At 41.8% G+C, this 16,557-nt stretch overlaps 1 long non-coding RNA gene across 3 annotated transcripts in view; it reads left to right on the forward strand.

The window, feature by feature from the left end:
* Positions 1-16,557, forward strand: part of LOC144269414 (uncharacterized) — a 38,236-nt gene that overhangs the window by 1,327 nt on the left and 20,352 nt on the right. For 2 of the 3 annotated variants that reach the window (XR_013346918.1, XR_013346920.1), the window contains exon 2: positions 2,057-2,132. This is a non-coding gene — a long non-coding RNA (uncharacterized LOC144269414). Of the gene's footprint in view, positions 1-2,056; positions 2,170-16,557 lie in introns of those variants that run through there. The other variant, XR_013346917.1, reaches the window with a different exon arrangement.

Below are 16,557 nucleotides of genomic sequence, written 5' to 3' on the forward strand. Positions count from 1 at the left end.
TTTTCCAAGAAAGGAGGGCAGACAGCTCTCCAGTCTTGTTGTCAGTGTGACCTTGTCATGCACAAAAAATACACTTCAATCGGTTACTGATTTCTGGAAGGGTTTGTTGCCATTGCTTTTGCTCTGCCTTTCTATTTTCTGTGGTGGTGTAGCAGCAGGAGCTTGCTCCAGTATCTAGCTGGCCACACCCACCGCTGGCTGCTTGAACTAGACACCTACTCTGTGGGAAGAACAGTTATTTCTATGCAGTGAGGGATCTTGGGTGGAGGGGAGGAAGTGGGGGGAGGAGGTGCCCAACCTTCCTAAACTGTCTGGTTGTTTAAGGCAGTTTACGCTGATTCTCCCCCTCTAATGGAGACCTTTCTTCAAAATATACCCTGCAGTTTGGTTAGGTTTCTCATATACAGTGGCTGCTCCCTCATTATTTCAATTTGCCTCTGATTGCTCACAGATCCTGTCAAATAATTTAGAGATGTTTTACAATTCCAAAAGGGAAGGATGAGAATTCAAATTAAGGTATTTTTGAAAAACTGCTACTAAAATATGGAACTGATAGTTTTAAACTAAAAAGCTTCACTAACTGAATTAAATTGACTATATATGATCTTACCCTTCAATATGTTGTAGTATTCTACAGGAACAGTCAAAAACCACTACAGTAACTCTGTTGTAAGCTGCAGCATCATTGTAATTCTGCGTTTTTCTGCAGCACCATTGCTGCAGAATACTGTAGTATATTTAACAGCAGAGTCCACTTTCCCCTTTCAAACATAATCTGTTAGGAAGAGTTCTATTGCATTTATTAGACCTAAAACTGCCTATTAGTTAGTGATTGTTAACTTCATCAATAATTTGATGTATATAGTTACACACTGGGCTGGCAACACCTCCTCTAATAAAGGTTCCCATTATAAGACCCTGTTTTCAGTTTATAATTTTGTCAACCTGTAACCATTTGCAGTGCAGGAATGGGAGGATGTCGCTGAGTGTCTGCTTTATTTCTATTGTTTTGTTCAGCCAATACAGTTCAGCCACATCCAAGAACAAAGTCAGGGAAAAATACACTGTTATGCCCATATTAAAAACATCTTGAGACCTTTTCTTTGAATGCCCCCATCCTTTGGAGCAGGGACCTGAAATCTGCTGCGGGCAGGGATAGCCTTTGTGTCTAGGATGTGCCTTTTGCCATCCCTGTGAAAATCCACCCACATTTGCCCATATTATAAACCTTGTAAAATTGCAGTTTGCACACGCGCAGTAGAGACTTCTTTGATTTTAACAGCTAAAGTCTCCTAAGCTTCTATCCTCACTGAGCATGCTCAGTGCCCTCACAGCTCCTAGTGCTGCTGACGAGACTAATCCTGTGGCCAAGCTACAGAGAGACTGAGCATGGTCCAGCCTAACGCAATATACATTGGCTCAGGAGAGTTTTCCTTCTAATGACTGTTCCCAGCTACTCCAGGCTGGAGTTGAGTCAGGCACTGGAACAAAGAGCCAGGGAGCTGTCTCTTCTGTGTTTTCAACAATCCCCTCCTGCTTGCACCCAAGGCATTGTAGAGGAAGAAGTAATCTGATTCAAATGCAGAGGAGACAAAAGCCAGAACAGATAGAAGGAAACAGAGTAACTCAAACAAGGAGTCCAGTGAGACTGGAGCTGAAATTTGCTTGTGCAACCTCAATTTGCTCCCCTGGTGTGTATGCGTTTGATACAGTCTATAATTACATGATAACGTACTATTTTTTCCACAACCCCTGCCTCATTCAGTGCACAGGATGCACCTGCTCCGGGGATGGAGCAGGGCAGTGCAGTGAAGAAGGTTGTTTTCTGTAGGACCCCTGTTTCATTTGTAGCAGGAGTTGGAAAGTATGTACTGAATGAGGCTGGGGATTGTAGGAAGAGAAAGGAGGAATCTCATCATTAAGGAAACTGAACGCCACTCTGGAGAACTGAATTCAATCCCTGCTTCTGCCACAGAGTTCCTGGGTGATGTTAAGCAAGTCACTTAAACCAAACTTTTCAGAGGTAGTACCTAACTGTGTGTTTTTCCTTTTCTAGGTACCAAACTTGAGAACCTGGGAGATGATTTGCAGAAGTGGTGACCACTCAGAGTTGTAAATGAAGTCATTGGAAGGTTTCCTTTGAACATATAAAGTGCTATATAACGCTAAGTGTTCTGTGCTAAGTGCGTAGGCATCTTAAATTGGACACCCAAAATTAGTGGATGCATTGTACCTTAATTGCCTCTGCTTCCCATGTGTACAACAGGGATAATACTACCCCCTCACCGCATAGGGGTCTTACATTAATTAATGTTTGTGAAGCACTTGGATACTATAGTGATGAGTGCCATGGAAAAGCCCATGAGGAAATTAATAATTCTGTTTTCAGAGCAGGATTTGAATAGTGCCATATATAAGGCCTCAGGCTACACATTGAACAATGAGCTGACAGCCCTTGCTACGGAGGGGGAAAGGGAAAAGCGGAGCCGCAGCACGTTCTCTGCTCCGGGGACCTTGGGGAAGGGGGTGGAATCAGGTCATATCCCCTCCAGCCCCCTGCCGTGAGCCACTCAGGGCAGGGGGCTGGGAGCACCTCCCATGACCCCAGCGCACACCCCCAGCCCTCTGCCCTGACCTCTGCACCCCCTCACACATCCCAGCTCGCTGCCCTGACCCCTGAACCCTCCTCACACACACCCAGCCCTCTGCCCTCACCTCACAGCTGATCAGCCGCAGGGAGGAAGAGGAGGAGGGGCAGGAACCCAGCACGCTGGGGGAAGAGGCGGGGGGAAGGGGAAACTTGCCTGCCCTGCAAGGAGAGAGTGAGGTGTGGGGGGCGGAAAAGAGCAGGCCAGGCCAGGCAGAATTTTTAGTGGCACGCTGCTGTCTGCCCAGGTCCGGCAGATAGCAGGGTGCCATTAACAATTGGCTTACATGCTGTGTTTGGCATGCGTGCCATAGGTTGCTGACCCCTGGCCTAGATAATACTTAGTTCTGCCTCAGTGCAGGGGACTGGTCTAGATGATCTATCGAGGTCCCTTCCATTTCTATGATTCTGTGTGCACAAGGGGGCTGAATTAAGGTTGCACAAACAACTTGAATTCCAGCATTTCCTAACTGGTGAATTTTTTATTTTGCAATCTTAATGAAGTTCTTTTAACATAGTTTTTATAGTGTAATATATAATTAACACTGTAGAAGAAATAACAGTACAAATCCTCTAAAAAAACAGAGTTGTCTACACAGCACAGGCTAAGATGATTAATGCTTAAATAAGGACTTTTGTGACAAGTAAGAAATGTGATCTCTGGGGAAGAAACCAGCAACATTTTTCTTTCATCTTCATTCATCAAAACAGTGTGAGTACTTATTTTTGCATAACTAAACAAAAAACAAAAACCACCCCTACAGACTTTCCTTGTATTTTGGATAGAATATGGAACCAAGAAAAGAACCCAACCCAGTGGAAGAGAAGCATCATAGTAAAATTGCCAAAGAAGGGTGACCTTATCAACTTCAGTAACTGGCGAGGAATCATGTTACTCTCAGTGCCTGGTAAAACCATGTGCAACATCATCCTGGAACGTACCAAGAAAGATATAAAGTGTGACCTTCAACATCGGCCAATGGTTGGCAGTGACAACTTGAGTAAGGCAAGGGTGTCTTATATCCCCACTATTGTTTGCACTGGTCATTAGCTGTATCTTGAAGAAAGTAACCACCAAAGGCAACTGAGGAATTTTATAAATTGATAAAGCACAATTGGATGACCTCATTTTTGCTGATAACTTGTCCTGCTTAGTTCAATGCATTGTTTAATGGAAGAAAAAAAACCCAGCTTTTGGCAGCAAAAAAGTTGGTTTGTTTATCAACCAGAAGACAAAATATATGGCTATCAACATCCCAAAAGCAACCAAAAGCAAGAGTGGATGAAGAAACACTAGAAGAAAAAAAGTCATTTAATCTATCTAGGGAGTGAGATGTGCAATGATGGTGACATTATGCTAGATGTCAAGCAACAACTATCAAAAGCAGCAAACAACTTTCATAAACTTGAAAAGATTTGGAAAAGTAATATGATTGATGCTGACAAAAAATATGAATTTTTAGTACCGGCAGTATATCTGTCCTCCTTTATGGAGCAGAGTCATAGAAACCTACACCAAAAATTTACAAGAAAATCAACTCATCTCAAAGTAAATGCCTTCAGAATATCTTCAGAGTCCATTGGAACGTGTTTCTTGCAACACCAGAAATTATAAGTAGAGCAAACCAATCCAAATAATCAAAAATGGTAAGAAGATGACAATGGACAGATTTTGGACATGCTTTAGGGATCCACGAATACAATGCCCAATGCAAGTGATAATGTGGACATCATCTGGATAGAGAAAAAGACAGCAGAACAATAGAGAAAGAGGCTAAATCCATCAACATGACACTCAGAAGTCTGAACAAACCAGCACAACACGAAAATAAATGGCAGAAAATTCTGAACACCCTATACATTTGAAGATATAAGATGTTAAAGAAAGAAAAGGAAAAAAAAGATAACCTTTGGATGATGAGCACATACTTAGCATTAACAGGATGTTTTTACATTAAGAGCTTAGCTTTGAAGTTTTATATGATTTGCATTAAAAATTAAATTCAGTAACTAAAGATGGGTCCCCAAAAGCACCATGAGATTGTTATCTACCTTATTTGTGTGTGGTGCCCATTAATACACTTTGGAACACATTAACTGCATTCATATGCAGGTGCAACTCCATTGACTTCAGTGGTAGATTTGGCTATTTATATCTAGTAAAAATATATTTATAATTTCAGAAATTATAACAGCATCAAAGACAAAGTACATAAAATACTGCATCTAAATTATCTCACAACAATTACATATGCTAATCCTCGTCACCATGATTAAGACCACTATACATCTTGGGGCAGACAAGATCTCGCATAAGAGAAATGAGAAACAAACTCTGTCTGTGGATCAGATTTAAAATCTGCAGTGTCTATTAACATCAGACTCAACAGCTTGTATTCTCCACAAAATATGAAATTGCAATATAGCATCTGAAATCTCTTGCAGATCACTTTCAAGACCTTCAGAAACAACCTCTTTACTACTCTTTGAGAGTTCCAAAACTCCTGACAGTCACTGCAATGAACACATAAGTTTCAGATCCTGAGCTGCAGTGTGTCCGCTTTTCTCCACATTATCAGCACAAAGTGGCCTAAAGCCAGGGTTGCTGGCCATTGGAGGATCATCAAAATGTGGAGATCCTCAATGACACAGAGCTGGCATAGCAACTTCTCTGCCACTACACAACTTGCAGTTGTTGTAGGCAATATGATCCTGCTGATTCTTGCCTGCTATACCTGCCTCATGAGGCCTTTGGCAGCCAGCAGAAGTTAGAGCCATCTAAGAACTGCTCTAATTTACATCAGGAGACCAGATTGGCACATAGCAAGATGGATTGAGAAGCAGAAAGGTGGCTTAAAGCCACTTGTGCATCCCTCTCCCAATTTGTAATGTCCACTCTTTGGCTACAGCTGAGGATTTGGGCTATGTGTTTTTTATTTTTTTAAAACAGGTATAAATTTGCAGGATAATAAATAGATATAGAAAAACAGAAAGCAAGAGTCATAGAATTGTAGGACTGAAGGAGTCCTCAGTAGGTCATTGAGTCTAGTCCACTGTACAGAGGCAGGACTAAGTATTATCTAGACCATCCCTGACAGGTGTTTGTCTAACCTGTTCTTTAAAAACTCCAATGATGCAGATTTCACTGTCTCCCTAGGTAATTTGTTCCAGTGCTTAACTACCCCTGCAGTTAAGAAGTTTTTCCTAACATTTAACCTAAATCTCCCTTGCTGCAATTTAAGACCATTACTCCTTGTCCTATCCTCAGTGGATAAAGAGAACAATTTATCACCGTCCTCTTTATAACAAGATCTGTTATGTTATAATAAAATAATAATAAATAATAATAATAATATTTCCATCTCCCAGCATGAGTTGTCATAGAAAGATCTGGGGAGAGATGGATCGTATGGTCATTATATAAAAGAATCCCTTTTCCTTCCCATTCTTGTTGCATAATTCTTTCTCTATATGAAACTGAGGTACTAGAATTACCGTAAAGGAAAACTTAATCTGGCAGATTAGAGGATTGTGAGATTTTATTTGCAATCCCAAATACCTTTAGTTACCAGAAAGCTGGGTCAAAATAAGATATAAAATAAGAAAAAAGCAGATATTCAGTAAGAAATTTCCTCCCCACCACAGGTAGTTCAAGACTATCCTAGCATTGGTTGTTTAATATCATTTTCAGCAATGTCAGTCTGCCTGCATCTGAAGGAATAATCTTTCATTCATGCATCCATAAGGGATTGTGTGTAAAGTTGTTCACATTCCAATGAATTGAATTTCTTCTGCAATTTTTCAAAATTCTTTTCATTGACATCTCTGTTTTCTACCTGTGCAGTTCTATTAGAAAGCAAATCTAATTTGGAGTCAAATACAGCAAACCTTTCCTTCAATCACTGCATTGCAAGAGTTACAGTTTTCAAAGAAACCGCAGTGTAGAAGTAGTTTTAGGGAAATCAGAAGCATTGTCAGAGAGCTAAACAGCTTTAACAGCTGTGGCTGTGATTGGAGACCTGTTATATCTCCTTTTGCTTTGTATGGATACTTTAGGCATCACAGTAGATTCCACTGTAATGTACTTTCTCCTTGTAACTCTACTTTTATTCCTCAGTTCCCTTTCTGGAGACATTTTAAACTTTTACAATTAAAATACAATGATGGGGAAACATAGCCCTTAAAATACAACTGAGTGCAGCACTTAAGACGTTTGACGAATAAAGGAAAATTTTGTAGACTCCAAAATGAGCAGTGCTAGGAGCAGCTGAGCAGTTTACATAGTCATAATAACAGTTATAAGAGGTCTTGTTAATTATAATAAATTAACATTAAAAATAAGGATTTATTTTATAAAGCATGCCAACTCTTTGTAAAAAGATGGTTTGAAACATAAAAAAGAAACAAGACAAAAAATAAAGGTATTTGAGCCTAATAGCATGGACAAAAGGGAAAGTAAGCAGCCCCTTATCCCCAACATCATCTTCCAGCAAGGGAGTGTCATGCTGGTGTGGGCCCTCAACTTCCCTGGGCATATGCCTAAATTCACTCTGATAGAGCCATTTATTTGCAAAGGCAGCTCCTGCCTCTTGGGCCTCTGCAACTTTCAAGGAGGCCAGCAGAGTTTTATTCCCCTCCCCCCTCCATTGCTGTCACTTCCTACAGGGAGGGCAGGGGGAGCAATACATGAGGCTCCCTCTTTCAGACATCAAAAGCAGCATGTGAGGAAAAAGTGGAGCTTTATCCCTCCCTCTCTGTGACATCACTTCCTGTGGAAGTGAGGGATGAGATGCCAGTGGTAGATGTTCTTTCCCACTGTTGGATGAGTAAACACCAGCTTTGTCCAGTATTTTTATAGAATGCAGTGACTTTCCCACTTTTGTCAAAGACTAAGGATTTGAGCCACCATCAATGCACCATTTCCGTGTAAGACACATAAACAATACAGGCATTAAGACTGCCCAAATTCCATATTCTATATGGATTCCCTCTAGATGCTCAGTATATATTTCATTCTATTTCTCCGGAGGTATGAACATGTAAAAAAGACATTTCCACTTCAGTGAATAAGCTCCCCAGGGGAAAGTTTACAAAAGTGCAGTGCATAATTTACTGTATGACAGGATAAAGATGTTTTTAAAAAATAGTGTACCTTGAACAACAAAATTGCTAGAACACACATTTGTTTTCCATAAGTACCATATTTTAGGAGCATTTAATTTAGGTTAGAAGCACCATTAAAAATATATGCATTGTAAATTGCAGCTGTCTAATGTGGTATTTATCAGAAAATGTCACTTGAATCTTCTCCTGTTGCAATATAAATGCTGAGGCATTTATAGAATATAAATGGTGAAGTAGACACTTCTATTTTCATTATCCTGTCCGAAAGTGTCTTTATAGTAAATTTACTTCTATTACAACAAATGTTTGGACATAAATAAAATGAGATGGGCTGATCCAAGAGTTTAGTTATAACCAGTGGGAGTTGATACTGATCCTTCATTCCCCATATTTAGTCATGTAAATGCATGACCTGGCTTTCAAAGTACTGTGTACCCTATAGCTCCCATTGATTTAATTGGGGATTAAATCAGGCCACTAGTGTTCAGCCTTATTTATGCTTATGTGGCGCAAAGCGCCCTTTGAGGATTGGAGAATCAGCTAACAATTAACATTTTATATTAGAGATTGACAATAAACAAAATGCTGGGTCCAAAACCTCCATCCTTTACTCCTCTGAATCCTGAAGAAGTTCTGATCCAGATCTGGTTGCAAACTTCGTAGCTCCCATTGAAGTCAGTGGGAACAGAAATAAGCCCATACTGCCATTCTTTCAAAGGGACCACAAAATGCCTCGCAAAATGAGTTACAGACCATGTGGACATCACCATCTGATTTACACTGGATCTCTTTCCTGCACTGCAGTTTCATATTGCGCACATATAATTCCCAGTGATATCAATGAAAGTTTGCCAATTGGTTCAATGCAGAGCATGCGGGGAATGCTGCCTTATGTATAGGGATCATTAATTCACCACAGAAATGCAGTCACCCCAATGTGAAATTCAACAGCCGTTTAATAGTGCACAGCAACACTGCACAATACTTCAGGATAGGGCTAATGAAGAATATGAGCTAATCTCATTTACATAGTGTGAATTTGGAATAGCTCCACTGGCTTCATTTCTATTACTCTGGATTTACAGTGGTATAGCTGGGAACAAAATTTGGCTCTGTGAAGGAAAATTGTAAGTGTAACACTTTCAGGATGCATGTCTAAAGGAATTAAATTCTTACACATTCTGTCTCACTTGCACTAGTGCCAGTGAACAGAAAAGAACAGGTCCCATTTCTTTGTTTTGGGTTAATCTCCTGAACCTGTCCTCTTGAATACACCCACAATTTTGGATGATTTTCTTAAATCAACAGGTATTGCCTTTACAGTAAAAAAAAAAAATGTTCTGCATAGAATTTAAAAACAAAGTTCTGTTTATGAGATTAGTGTTCAGCAGAACGTGGTTACATGTGGAATGGGAAGAAAAGATGCTTCTAAGAGAGTCTCTCTTATAGTTGAACTTTGCTCCTACACAATAACATCCATTATTAAATGTACCACTTTGGGGCCTGATCCTGAGAGGTACTGAGCACCTGAAGGCAGAGGGGATCGTGTCAGGGAGTTAAGAAACCTGAGTTCTACTTCTAGCTCTGCTGCTAACTCAATGTATCATCTTGGGCAAAACTTCACCTCTCTGTTTCAGCTTCTTCATCTGTACAATAGGGATAACGACACCCATCTCTGGAAAATATTTTGAAACCTATTCCATTCCTTCCCACCTCCTGATCTCCCTAGCCCCGTCTTACCCTCCTCCTTAATGTCTCACTTTCTCCTTTCAGAGTAGCAGCTGTGTTAGTCTGTATTCGCAAAAAGAAAAGGAGTACTAGTGGCACCTTAGAGACTAACCAATTTATTTGAGCATAAGCTTTTGTGAGCTACAGCTCACTTCATCTGTAGCTCACGAAAGCTTATGCTCAAATAAATTGGAGCTCACGAAAGCTTATGGTCAAATAAATTGGTTAGTCTCTAAGATGCCACTAGTACTCCTTTTCTTTTCACTTTCTCCTGGTGCCTTCTCCTCACAGTATGAGCATGCTGACTCTCCCTCCTCAAAAACCCACCCAGGACCCCACCTACTGCACAACTGTCCCATTTCTCTTTCCCCTTCCCCTCTGAGCTTACTGAATACATTGTAAAAAGAAAAGGAGTACTTGTGGCACCTTAGAGACTAACAAATTTATTTGAGCATAAGCTTTCGTGAGCTACAGCTCACTTCATACATTGTATACAGCTTGAGCTGTCTGCAGCTCTCCTGTAACTCCATCTTGCATCCCTTCCAGTTGGGCTTCCTCTTCTCCACTCCACTGCAACTGCTCTCCTCAAGGACAACCTCTTCATGAACAAATTTCAGGGCCCCAGCTCCATCCTCATCCTCCTTGACATCTCTGCTGCTTCTGACAGTCAGTTAAGTTCTTCTTCTCAAAGTCTTACACTCCCTTGGTTTTGATGCTGCTGTCCTCTCCTGGCTCTTCTCCTAGCTCTTTGGTCACTCCTTTAGCATACACCTCCTTCTCCCCCTCCCCTACTCACTCTACCCCCTTTTTTGGGCAGTCTCATCCATGGACACAGCTTCAACTACCACCTTTAAACTAATGTCTCATAAATCTGTATATCCATCTTTCCATTCTCGACTCATCTCCCTCCAGCCAAACTCACATTTCAGTCTGCGCCTCCGACATCTCCTCCTGGAAGTCATGTCAGCAGCTTAATCTAAACATGACAAAAACTGAACTCCTTATCTTTTCTTCCAAACCTTCCCTCTTCTCCAGACCCTCTGTATCTATTGCAGTGAACGTATTACACTATCAAAACCTGCAAACAGTTGCTATTCTGCTGAATTTGTGTATAGTTAGCACGATGGTGGTTATTCTGCTGAATTGGCACCTAGATAGTATGATGATGGTTTACCTACACAGACACTCTGCCAGTGAGGTATAGAGTAACCTCAAGAGTTAATATATCTGTGCCAAATTCTAAAGATCCTGCTTAGCTATCACTAACTCCATATGGTGACAAAACTCTCAATGAAGGCAAAATGAAATCAATGGGTGCTTGCCTGAGTCAGGCCTGCATGAAAACTATGAGGACTTCTAGGTTGTGCCCCATATTTGTAAAATATCACAGCTGTAGGAAATGGCAAAGGCTTATTAGATCATCAAGTCCATTTCCCTGCCAGGGCAGGGCAGAGGCCTTGATAGGGGACACATCAGATATTGAACTGAGACTACTTCTAGGAAATCGACCACAGTAACAGCATTCATGCTGCACATCTCTCCCATCAAAGGAATACCTGAAGTAAGAGTACATACATTTTGGAAGTCTTGTCATACGAAAGACAGACAACCATCAACGAGGCAATTCTTACATGTCAGACTTCTAACACATTTGGTATGCAGTACATACATGTTTTATTGAGATTATAATTTTCAGATCAATTGTACCTGGTAGCTAAAGTTTAATGTTAATGACTTTCTTGTTATGGAGAGAAAAAACCTTTCAGACCTAATGACCAGAAAAAAGAGAGTTTAGCTGTTACCTTGGAAGGTGAGTCCAGGGTCACCATCACTTAGAGCAGAACTGTAGCTATGGTGCCTTTACTATAACAACTCATGGGATCTCAGCCTGGTGGCCTAACAGTAAGCGCTCTGTGTTGTCACATGAGAAATCAGGGTTCAGAAGGGACTTTGGGACTCTCCCCTCCTTGGATCACATAAGGCTGAGTTTGTTACAGTTTGTGGGGGGGAGTGGTGGGTTATCCGCCCTAATTTAGTGTCATTTGCACTAGCCCTTCCCGTCCCCATCCATGCCCCAAAAGCTAGATTCACTTTCCCAGCAATGGCCATACACCCCAGCCTCAGGGCACTGATTGTGGCAGCTGCTGAGATGTGGGAGGAAGATTTCACTTTCAATTATCTCTATAATCAGGAGAAAATAAGATCCCATGAGTTACACATTTAATTTCCAAGAGAAAAGGTAACCGAAAAGAAGGGATGGGAACCCTGACCAATGTATATATATCATCCTGCACTTCCTCCGCATCTGCTTTGGTGTAAGGTCCCCCAGGGAGGGTCGAGCGCCTGAAGCCAAACTGCTGAGGGGAAAAAACAAACAAATACACAAAGGAAACATGGCATGTGATAGTGACGGGTACTTATGCAAATAGACTGTTAACACCCAGACAGACAGAGCAGATAAGCCTCCTAGTCCATCTGGAGGCGTCTTCATCCTGGGGGGAGGAGGAGCCTTAGGATGACAATAGAGAACCTAAGGGTAAGAGCAAAACCAGGCCATCAAGGGCTGCACCAAACTGTCTTGCTCCATTACAAATTCACTGCAAGCTGAACAGGCTGGTATGCTGTACAGCCCTGGACAATTGCTGTACTGGTGAGAAGAGCTCTATGCTTTTTTCAGTCTGCTGTGCTTCCAGAACCATCCCCATCTGCTTGCGTGGGGTTAGTGCACATGAGGATGCCAGTTTCTGATGTGTCCTGTCGGATGGCAAACTTTTGCCATTGCAGATCTCCCCATATCCTTGTTGGTTACAACAGCTAGGTATTCACGCAGTCAGGGTAGAAAAGTTTTTCCATTTTCTGGGGCTGCAGCAGTGGAGAGCCTCCCGCCCAGTACTGCTTTGTTATTTCCATAATGCTTGCTCTCTCTCTCCTCCCCCTCCATGCATACTTGCATTAAGGTCAGGAAAGTTATCCCTCTGTGATGCTGCTGGGGATCCACAAGGATGTTTTGTATCTGGTCTGGCTGGGCAGCTGATAATCAGATATTATGGGGTTTACAATAATGAAGTCTGAGCAGCAGAAACCCAAACTGGAATAGGTAATAGAGTCAGAATACAATTGCACCAGCCAGGGCTGGCCTTATGATCTGCAGGGCCCTTAGCAAAAGTGGGAGCCTCAAGTACCCATGTGCAAGGGTAAAATCAGACTCTCTGGTCATGCCTGCAGAGTGGGGGAAGAAGGTCTGGCTGGGAGTTGTTTCCTCTCTTTCTAGTCCTGTTGGAGGAGAGGGAGACCAGGATGGCCCATGAGCTCCAAATTTCCTTGGGATGGGGGTCCACCTTGCTGCCCCAAAGATGAAGGCCAAAGAGAGGTCACTTGTTTTGCTGTGATTAGCGGCAGGACTGTCACTGGCTAATTAAAAACCTGTTTGAAAAACACCACCTATGAAATACTAAAAGAAATGCTAGGAAGGGGGGCGAGCTGGAGAAAATATGACAGATAAATAGTATAGCACCTTATGACTTCAAGTACCCCAGATTCTATTTAACTTGCTAGCTAGCTATGTGCCCATCATCACAGAATCTACATCTTACATTAAATGAGTTTGCTGCCTCTTGGCTGCATCCATTGAAGGGTCTGTTCTCAGCAATGACACACTCTGCTGCTGAGGAGAGCAAAGTCCGGCCTCTCTGTGCTATTCCCAACAAGGAAAACACTGCTTATGACAGCTAAGAATTGAAACAGTTGATGGATTCTTAGTGACGGTTTTGAAAGCAATCTACTTTCTCTTTGTTTGGAGCTGTATGCTACAGTGAGAGAGAGATGAGCTTGGTGATCCAAAATAAGAATTGTTAAAGCCTCTAATTCATCACTGAAGCCCAACTAGGCCCCTTTCTCTACGTATGAACTAGAGAATTCCTCCTTTTCACAGTGAGATATCAGACCTCTGTTACTGCTGCAGCTCTTTTCTGGGGGTTCTCCAGTACCGACAGCAAACAGTAGCACACTTAGGAGGATGCAAATCTCATGCTTCCTAGGCTCTTTCTGAAAGGGTTTAACTGCCAGTGAAGGCCCATTGCAGGCTGCAGCCATTAAGGGAGAAAGCACATAGCCTCCCTGGAAAGACTCCTGCAGGCATCTACCTGGCCTATGAAAATTTTCCTAGGTTCAAAGTCAGGTTTGTTTGTCTTCCACCTTGACACGTACAGAATGTTACACAACATTCAGGAAGTCCCTTTTAGCTGTCTCATTTCAGTTTATAAGATTAAGAGCATGGAAAAACAAATAATGCTACTGGATGGTAATAGCTGGCACTCACCAGGCCAATGCTTTGTTTGTACAAGGCCTGCTAATAGGGCATCTCTTATTTCTTCTGGCAGATAGGGGCAGGATGCAACTTGGGTTGTTTTTAACAAGGAACCAGTTAACCCTTCCTTTGGCAATGAGAGAGCAGACAGTATTGGAGCCAAGTCTCTCTCTCCCTCTCTTAGTTTATAAAGAAATTGACAAGAAAAAAAAAAAGTATGAGCCATGTCATCTCTCTGATCTTAACTGCAAGACATAAGAATTTACAGCTGGATCATCCCCACTTGCAGAGACCCACAACAATGGGCAAAGGGCCTAGGAAATTCCCTCCAGAAGGTGCACTGTGTAGCCATTTGTTCCCTCAGGTGGGAGGGATTTTGGAGTACATCCTCCGAACTCTGAGGATTCTCAGCTTCTTTCTCGTGGCCCCTGTGGGGAATGGAAACCCTATAACTATGGAGACAAAAGAGTGCAACTGGAGGGTTGGCCCCTCTGTGCTGCCCTACTGGTCCCCTGACGCTGACAGCATGCTCCTGAGTTCCTCACATGGTTGAGGAATAGCAGCTATGGATGGGACAGAATAGAATTCATGATACTTCAAGCATTATCTATGGGATAGCTGCAGGGTCAGCAGGGGATGATGTGCCATGCTGGTCCACTAATCAACTCCCTCCTGGCCTTTGCCTTAAACCTACCGAGTTCTGACCCTAAGGAGCTCCAGCAGACAAGCATCCAAGAAAAAGAGAACACTGTCACATGACACAGACCCCATTAGCCAAGCTCTGTCTGCCTTCTTGTGGAAGGAGACCATTTAGCTTTTGTCACTTCTTTCTCTAAGGCCACTGGTCAAAGCTTAAATCATCAGGGACAATTTGAACCAGGTCAGACAAATGCTTTCTGCCAATATTGGAAAAACAGGAATTCAGTTTCCAACTGTGCAAGCTCCTTTTAATTCAATACCACACATGTTGAGATTGAAATTATAGACAGAGCAAAATTAAAACATAGTGACAAGACGCTGTGAAGTTTGATAATAGCTAAGGAAAAATCTGAGCTTTGAAAGAAAATTGTTAGAAGACTTGCAAGTTCAGCTATGGGAAGGACCACAAAATTTGAGTGTGTGCTGTATATCTTCTTTTTATTGACTGCTTTGCAGAGAATGACATTTCTTGTTGAAGCTGAGAGCTACAGCTTTTTCCACATTTTAGTTCTGATTACAGAGTAGTAGTAATTAAATCCCTGGGGCATTTAGTTACCAGTTTACCCAAACGCCTGGATTTTAATATTAGGTGATGTGAAAATGAGTGTGATGTTCAGATTCTCACAGTAAATAAAGAAGCTATATTAACTCAGTGTTTTGTTGGTAACCCACTTCCTCAGACTACATCTGAAAGACCTACAATTTTACAGTTGTATATATATGTATATACATATATTTGCAAATGTATGTCATTTTGGTGGAAGCCCAGAACACATACAGCACAAGCAGGAGCTCTACGAGCTTCTACACATTGTCCAATCAATGTATCCTAACCCTGAGCTGGAGGTCCTACCTGCAGAGGGGTGTTCAATGTCCATACTAGTCCATCCTTGGTCTCACTGTTGAGATGACAATCATAGACCCAATTTAGTGCCACTTGTCATGTTTTTGTTATGTGCACACCTGTCCAGTAGAAATTAGGCCAACACCCCCAGCTCCATTCACACTGTCATTGAACAACCATCTGATGGCAGTTACTGTTGATCACTACCAACTTGGGTTGGATTCAAATCAGCAACTTGAAGGTGAAAGTCTCTTTAACGCATTACTAATCTCCAAAAAATTTCTCTGTAACTCACAGTTATAATTTGATGGGGATGAGATTGAGACCTGGAATAGTCATACAAAGAGGGTTTAAGACTACAGTTGGGTTGGTGCAGTTTTTTCTAAGCTGTGGTGTTAATTGCTTTTGAAAGATCACTCAGCCTGATAGCAGAACAGTTGCTTGTGCAGATGATTCGGCTTTGTCATTTTCAAAGAACAGATGTTGCCACAAAAGCTTTCATCGTTAGCTTTCTGAGGAAGGTGCATCTTCCCTGCCCAGGATCAGCAGCAGGTTGATTACAAAATACTTCTAGCACTTGATGTCTCTGCGGAAGCAGATATTGCTCACTCAGTTGGCTTCTTATACAAATACAGTATTTCTGGGTTAGGAGTGTGAAACGTTTTGAATCGAAGGCTATTTAAGATACCTCTCCTGGTATAAATATGTCATCTCATGAGTGCATACTGAAGCTCAGTGATCTGGCCACTCTCATTGTGCAGCAGACAACTCTCTTATAGAACTCTCAGTTCACTTGCAATATTATAACATTGGAGGCTGTATATTTCAATGGACAGGACACTGATATAAGGTTCCAGGCTCTGCCACTGAGTCACTGTGTGACCTCGGGCAAGTAATTTCACCTCTATACCTCAGTTGCATCATCTGTAAAATTGGGATAATAACCATGACTATCAGTGGCACTAAACTGGTAGGTCCTTACCATTGCAAAACACTTTGAAATCTAGGCATGAAAAGTATTATATAATTGCCAAGTATTCTTACTAAAACACATTGTCATGTCTAATGGACTTATTTGATTGCACAGGCCCTTTTTAGCCCAAATATTGGCCTCAGCTGAAATCACTCTAACAATGCTTTTAGATCTCCCAGTGGCAATAGACATTAGCCATTAATCTCACACTTACTGGTGCTAGCCAGAAACTCCAT

The sequence above is a fragment of the Eretmochelys imbricata genome, chromosome 8 (assembly GCF_965152235.1).
Source record: "Eretmochelys imbricata isolate rEreImb1 chromosome 8, rEreImb1.hap1, whole genome shotgun sequence".
Taxonomy (NCBI): domain Eukaryota; kingdom Metazoa; phylum Chordata; order Testudines; family Cheloniidae; genus Eretmochelys; species Eretmochelys imbricata.